The sequence below is a fragment of the Schistocerca serialis genome, chromosome 6 (assembly GCF_023864345.2).
Source record: "Schistocerca serialis cubense isolate TAMUIC-IGC-003099 chromosome 6, iqSchSeri2.2, whole genome shotgun sequence".
Classification (NCBI taxonomy): domain Eukaryota; kingdom Metazoa; phylum Arthropoda; class Insecta; order Orthoptera; family Acrididae; genus Schistocerca; species Schistocerca serialis.
The window spans coordinates 475,946-484,390 of NC_064643.1; positions in this window are offsets into that span (position 1 = coordinate 475,946).

Consider the following 8,445-nt stretch of genomic DNA (forward strand, 5'->3'; position numbering starts at 1 on the left):
TTGGCAGCGTTCCGCTCGCTGATAACTCTGAGCACCTTTGGCACCTTACCGTCGTTCTCCTGTGAGTCTAGTATTTCGAATCCGACGCAAAACTGACAGTTAATTGCAACGTTCAGAGCCTCTTAATGACAATGGAATACACAAATTGCGTCGAGATTCAATATATCGTCATCCAGCCGACTTGTCTCCAAGGGTCTAATGCTACCTCGGGCACCCTTTGGTCGTTCTCCTGTGAGTATAGTTTTTCGAATCCGACGCAAAACTGACAGTTAATTGTAACGTTCAGAACCTCTCAATGAAGATGGAATACACAAATTGCGTCGAGATTCATGTCCTGGCAATAGATACTCACCTCAGCCGTTACTCTACCTTCTCGAACCTGCTGCCACCCTGACCCACATCCTGGCCGTAGTCGCTCACATCAGGACCTGCTCCATCTCGTTGTGCCTGCTGCCAACCTCGCCACAAGTCCTGGAAATCAGCGACTGTGCCACCTTCACACAACTGCTGCCACCCTGCAAGGTTCTTGCAGTAGACACTCACATTGCCCACTGCCCCACCTGCACATGCCGGCTGCCACCCTAATCCAGGTCCTGGCAGTAGATGCTCACATCGGCTGCCGCACCACCTCTTCATGGCTACAGCCACCCTGACCCAGAACCTGTCGATAAGCACTCACATCGACAACCCACACAACCTCTTTGCACCTGCTGCCACCTTGGCCCAGGCCTGGCAGTAGACGCTCACATTGGCCACCGCTCCACTTCCCCAAATCTCCTGCCACACTGGCCCAAGTCCTTGAAATAGTCACTAACATCGGCTACCATGCCAGTTCCCCATACCACCTGCCACCCTGGCCCAGGTCGTGGCAATAGAAATTCACATCAGCCTCTGTTCCATCTCCTTGCTCCTGCTACCAACCTGGTCTGGGCTCTTGCAATAGACACTCACATCAGTCACCTCTCCACCACCTAGCACCTTCTGCTACCTGGGCCCATGTTCTGGCAATAGACAATGATTTTTGGCCACTGCTGCACATCCCCACACCTGCTGCCAGCCTGGCCCAGGCCCTGGCGATTGACGCCCTTGCATTGGTCACTCACATCTGTCATCACACAACCTCCCCACACCTGCTGCCACCCTAGCCCAGGTACTGACAATAGACACACATCGGCCACCAATCCACCACTTCGCCCCTACTACCACACTGGCCTAAGCCCTGGCAATAGATGCTAACATCGGTGTCCACTCTACCTCCTCGCACCTACGACCAACCTGGCTCACATCCTGGCAGTTGATGCTCACATCAGCCACCGCTCTACCTCGTCGTGCTTGCTGCCTACCTGGCATAGATTCCTGGTAATAGATGCTCACATAGGTACCCGTGCAACCTCCACACAACTGCTGCCACACTGCCGAGGTCCTCGCAATATATGCTGACATTGGCCACTGGTCCACCTGCAAGTGAAGGCTGCCAACCTGGCCGAGATCATCGACCTCCGTGCCACCTACTTGCTCCTGCTGCCACCCTGGCACAGTTGTAGAAGACAGGGGGTGATTTTTAGGAAATACGGTGCGAAATTGTGATTTGGTGTGTTTCAGTGCGCGATGCGCCAGCTTCACAGCAAACGGTGGACAAAGGCTGGACAGTGCACTATGCAGGTGACATAGTTTTGCAACGAGCGTCGGTATGTGTGTACGTGCACAGCAATCATCAGAACGCAGCATTAGCAGAATTACACAGGCGCGGGCCGCGTGTGGTGTGGGTGTGTTAGGCAAATCATCAAAAACTTTCTAACAGACACCCCACTGCGTACCCGGAGATTCAACAGCGGCTTGCGCTATTTAAGGGCGCCAGCATTCGGTTCGATCGAATAGGCATCTGGTCGCTGTAACGTCGTCATCGTCAGTGACGCTGCCTCCGAAGACCGGCTGGCGGTGGGCATTGGCTGCTGCTCCACTGGCGACTCCCGGCATTGTCACGAGCCGCAGCATCTGCAGGAGGCGAGCTGGGCCAGACCTCGTGCTGCTAACCTCCAACAGCCTGCGCAGCCGTGGACCGAGCCCGGTGTCGCGTTCCACGGACTGCGTGCATCAACAAGGCTCCACCACAACACGTGTGGTGGGGCTGAGCCACCGGAAAATGTATTGGGAGAATCAACAAGAAAGAGAAAGATTGCTAAAAAAATGTTTCAAATGGCTCTGAGCACTATGGGTTCATCAGTCCCCTAGAACTTAGAACTACATAAACCTAACTAACCTAAGGACATCACATACTTTCATTCCCGAGGTCGCGCGGTTCCCGACTGTAGCACCTAGAGAAGAATTCTGCAAACACCCACCTTCTTTCACAAAGCCAACCCTTACAACCCTGAACATGTCTCCCACTCCGGTCATCCGATTACACAGGTCCTGGCAATAGACACTCACATCAACCACTGCTCCACCTCCTTGCACATTCTGCTACCCTCGCCCAAATCCTGGCTATAGACGCTCATATTTGCCACCAAGCCACCACCCCACACCTGCTGCTTCCCTCAAATAGGTCCAGGCAATAGAAGCTCACGTTGGCCAACATACGACCTTCTTGCGCCTGCTGCCACCGTGGCTCAGGTCCTGGCAATTATCGCTCACATCAGCCTCCACACCACCTAACCGTGACTGCTGCCACAGTGGCCCAGGTAATGACAAGAGACAGTCACATCAGACACAGTGCCAACTGCTCACACACGCTGTCGCCCTAGCCCAGGTCTTGGCAGTAAACACTTATATCAGCCACCGTTCCACTTCCTCTCGTCTTATGCCGCCATGATCCATGTCCTGGCAATAGACGCTCAATTTGGCATCCACTCAAACTCTTCGTGGCTGCTTCCTCCATGGCTCAGGTCCTGACAATAGATGCTCACATCAGCCACCGCTTGACATCTTCGAGCCTGCTGCCATCCTGGTCCAGGTTCTGGCAATAGACGATCAAATCAACCTCTGTGCCACCTCTTAGCGCATACTGCCACCCTGGCCCAGGCCGTGGCAAATGACGGTATCATCTGCCACCACACCACCTCACCACCTCTCCACAACAGCCGGCACCCTGGTTCAGGCCCTAGCAGTAGATGCTCACATCTGCCACGTCGCCACCACCTTACACCTGCTGCTTCCCTCACCCTTGAGGCTGGCAATAGACGCTCACATCAGCCGCCACACCACACTCCCTCAACTGCTACCGCCGTGGCCCATGTCTTGGCAATAGACACTCAATTTGGCCCAAACCCGAACTCTATGCGCCGGCTTCCCCTGAGGCAATAGATGCTCACATCAGCCACTGCTCCACCTCGTTGTTCCTACTGCCAAACTGGCCCTGAGTCTTGGCAATAGACGCTCACATCGGCGACCATGCCATCTCAACACAACTTGTGTCACCCTGCCCAGTTACATGCAATAAACGCTCGCATTGGTCACTGCTCCACCTGCTTGTGCTGGCTGCCAGTCAAACCCAGGTCCTGGCAATAGACGCTCGCATCGGTCACCACTCCACCTCTTCATGCCACCTGCCAACCTGGCCCTGGTCTTGGCAATAGACGATCACATTGGCCGCTGCTACATCTCCCCACACCTGCTGCCCCCTGGCCAAGTCACTGGCAATGGTCGCTGACATCTGCCATCACTCACCTCCCCCTACCTGCTGCCACCCTGGCCCAGGTCCTGGCAGTAAACAGTAATATCAGCCACCTCTCCACCTCGCCACCCCTACTGCCACACTTGCCCAGGTCCTGGCAACAAACCCTCACATCAGCCTCCACCTTACCTCCTCACGCCTGCTGCCCTCCCTGTTCCAGATCCTGGCAGTGGACGCTCACATCGGCCACTGTGCCACCTCCACACAATTTGAAACATATCCTTCGAAAAATTAATTAATTACTGAGCTTATAATCCTCTAAATTATTTGATTTTCAAACATCTGGGCAAAACTAAATGTACTGAGTCATTAATCTCTTTACTTATTCGGATCAACACTAAACTGGCACACAATATCTTTGCGCAACGCAATCTGACTTTCAAAAATCGCTACAAAAGAATGGCCCTGACTATCAGTAACCTCTACCTTTCATGAATCATTTACCTCACAAAACTCTTCGTTACTGGAACTGTTGCAAAACAGCGAGCGGCACTACTGCCAGCTAAATAAAAGGTTCTAGCTACTGAAGGCACTAACTATAACTACTGATAGACATAGTCAGCAAATGAACGATTTTGATAGAGAACAATCAATGTATGTACTTTAAGAATGTTCAAAATTCATAATATATATATGTCAGTTCGTGATATCCAGTATTCCATATTTACTCTTTCTGGCAGACATATGTCCAGATCGTCCACTCTTAAAATTCTGCCATCTCTCTCCTCACATCCACTACTGCTGGTGGCACACATCCAACTGCGCAACGTTACGCACTGTTCACATTCCGCTGCCTAACACTACTATAGTAAATATTCCAACAACACAAACCAGCAACAGGCTGCACACAACACAGTCAGGGATTTTCATACAGAGAGCTATGTGGCGTTACCAACATAAAAACCTAACCTACATAGCCATCATGCTCCCCACAGAAAATGTTACGAATTGTTTTGAGCCGTGGCCAATAATGGTTTGATATAATTTTTCATAATTACAATAACAAAGATATCAAATGCACACACTTTTGATGCAATGTAGGTCAAAAGCAAGAATTTTTCTCATAAAGACAGTCCAGATCATTCATAACGATAGTAATTACAGTTTTCTTTTTTTCTGAATCTCTGAGCAGTAAAAGAAAATGCACACGTAAGTAGTTAATGTCCATGCAGTCTCGAAGATATAATGTTGTTCTTCCAACGGAAAGACAGTGCTCAATCATGACATGCAGAGAGGTAATGGGCCACAACAGAACAAACCCAAAACACAGTCATTCGAATTTTTGAAGAATATTGGATGGTAGGTCATCACAGAGCAGACCCACAGGAGTCCTGGTAGAGAGTATGGTAGTGGTGGGGGGTCATCAAAAGTGCAGACCCACTGCAGTCACTGTAGAGATGGTCAGCAGCCACCTGTTGCGGCTGTGCAGGTGCACAATCACCATCGAAGAGTCTTACGGACAATATAGCAAGTCCTTAAACCATTACTTATGCACTCACAATGTTTTTGGAATTGTCCATAGAACCAGCAATGCTGTTAACCAGTCCCTTGCTCAATTATTAACGCACGAGCAAGCACTAAGAGTCTCAACTTCTCACATATTGTGCATATACTATTCCCAACAGAAATGTTCACTATGAAATGAATGCTTACATAAGTTACTTAATTTGATGAAGTAGTGTCAATTGCAATTTTATAACATGAGAATACAATTACAAAGGTACAGAAAACATCATTAAAAACAATAATACACATAACATTTGTAGTGATATAGCCTTTACAAAAGAATGGAAATAAACGTACACATCAGTGCTACAGGAATTATGACATAAGTAAATACATAAAAGATCAGAATATCTTTCGTGAATAGTGTCTAATCATCTTTACGAAGTAAATAACATATTATTAATGCAAATTAAATTTGAGTGTAACAGTATTTCTCATCATAGTGTGTGCAGCTCAGAAATAGAAAATTTCTGTAACATGAATGTTGTTTGCTAAACACATAACGTTAGGACAAACATAAATACACAAGGGTACACAAACACATAGCGGAATAACACAAAAGGAAAGACGGGGTTTGTTTTCAGTGTAACATTTGTTACTGCAGTCCAAAGCAAAACTTCATTCCGTAGATCTTTCCTCTTATTTCAACATTTGTTCACACACAAAAAAATTGTATTAAAACATGCTTTCTGCATTTATATGTTCACATATTTCTTACATCATTATTTATTTTCCATTATCTTACCTCATCATATACACTCCTGGAAATTGAAATAAGAACACCGTGAATTCATTGTCCCAGGAAGGGGAAACTTTATTAACACATTCCTGGGGTCAGATACATCACATGAACACACTGACAGAACCACAGGCACATAGACACAGGCATCAGAGCATGCACAATGTCGGCACTAGTACAGTGTATATCCACCTTTCGCAGCAATGCAGGCTGCTATTCTCCCATGGAGACGATCGTAGAGATGCTGGATGTAGTCCTGTGGAACGGCTTGCCATGCCATTTCCACCTGGCGCCTCAGTTGGACCAGCGTTCGTGCTGGACGTGCAGACCGCGTGAGACGACGCTTCATCCAGTCCCAAACATGCTCAATGGGGGACAGATCCGGAGATCTTGCTGGCCAGGGTAGTTGACTTACACCTTCTAGAGCACGTTGGGTGGCACGGGATACATGCGGACGTGCATTGTCCTGTTGGAACAGCAAGTTCCCTTGCCGGTCTAGGAATGGTAGAACGATGGGTTCGATGACGGTTTGGATGTACCGTACACTATTCAGTGTCCCCTCGACGATCACCAGTGGTGTACGGCCAGTGTAGAAGATCGCTCCCCACACCATGATGCCGGGTGTTGGCCCTGTGTGCCTTGGTCGTATGCAGTCCTGATTGTGGCGCTCACCTGCACGGCGCCAAACACGCATACGACCATCATTGGCACCAAGGCAGAAGCGACTTTCATCGCTGAAGACGACACGTCTCCATTCGTCCCTCCATTCACGCCTGTCGCGACACCACTGGAGGCGGGCTTCACGATGTTGGGGCGTGAGCGGAAGACGGCCTAACGGTGTGCGGGACCGTAGCCCAGCTTCATGGAGACGGTTGCGAATGGTCCTCGCCGATACCCCAGGAGCAACAGTGTCCCTAATTTGCTGGGAAGTGGCGGTGCGGTCCCCTACGGCACTGCGTAGGATCCTACGGTCTTGGCGTGCATCCGTGCGTCGCTGCGGTCCGGTCCCAGGTCGACGGGCACGTGCACCTTCCGCCGACCACTGGCGACAACATCGATGTACTGTGGAGATCTCACGCCCCACATGTTGAGCAATTCGGTGGTACGTCCACCCGGCCTCCCGCATGCCCACTATATGCCCTCGCTCAAAGTCCGTCAACTGCACATACGGTTCACGTCCACGCTGTCGCGGCATGCTACCAGTGTTAAAGACTGCGATGGAGCTCCGTATGCCACGACAAACTGGCTGACACTGACGGCGGCGGTGCACAAATGCTGCGCAGCTAGCGCCATTCGACGGCCAACACCGCGGTTCCTGGTGTGTCCGCTGTGCCGTGCGTGTGATCATTGCTTGTACAGCCCTCTCGCAGTGTCCGGAGCAAGTATGGTGGGTCTGACACACCGGTGTCAATGTGCTCTTTTTTCCATTTCCAGGAGTGTATTTCCGAGAAAATCCTACCTGAGCCCGTCAATAGACACGTCAGCCATTGCTCCACCTCTACATCTACATCTACATCTACATTTATACTCCGCAAGCCACTTAAAGGTGTGTGGCGGGGGGCATTTTACGTGCCACTGTCATTTCCTCCCTTTCGTGTTCCAGTCGCGTATGGTACGCGGGAAGAACGACTATCTGAAAGCCTCCGTGCGCGCTCTAATCTCTCTAATTCTACATTCGTGATCTCCTCGGGAGGTATAAGTAGGGGGAAGCAATATATTCGATACCTCATCCAAAAACGCACCCTCTCGAAACCTGGCGAGCAATCTACACCGCGATGCAGAGCGCCTCTCTTGCATTGTCTGCCACTTGAGTTTATTAAACATTGATAACAACACGCTGTGTTCTGTTTGCTAAAAACTCTTCAATCCAGCCACAGAGCTGACGTCATAAGCGCGTGACTGCGTGTGAGATCGCTCTCTTAGTTTTCATCTATTTTTAGGTTTCAGATATATATTTTAACTGTTTTTGTGACAATATTTACTATATAAGTGACTTATTAGTGGTTTCTTCATTCACCTCTGCATTTCTTGTGTTGTGACCTGATATTTGTGAGTGTTTCGTATCGAGCAACTTAACCTCTTACCCGTGTTTACATTCCGCGCTGACCAGTTGCAGCTGTAGCGGCGCATCGAAAGCTAAGTACTAATTAATTGTTTGTGTATAGTAGTTTATTTAGGAACTTTAGTAGTCTTCAACCGGTGTTCTTGGTGTTTTCCGGTGAAATAACTTCAGAAGAAATTTTCAGTTTCGTTACTGTCATTAGACGTTTGATTTTCTTTCTGTGTTAGTATTTTGTTAAATTCTCGTTTGTTGTTGATTAATACTGCCAATAATAATAGTTACTTTCCTTGTAGAGCAAGTTTGTGATAATTGTAGTCAGTTTGTAACATCTTCTTATTGTAGTAGCGGAACTTAGATAAAGTTGTTTTCTTGTTTCAATAATTGTAAAATTTTACCATGAGTGAGAAGTGTGGGCTTTGCCGTAGGTTCGTGAGTAGTGGATTGCGGTGTGATACTTTTTCGAAG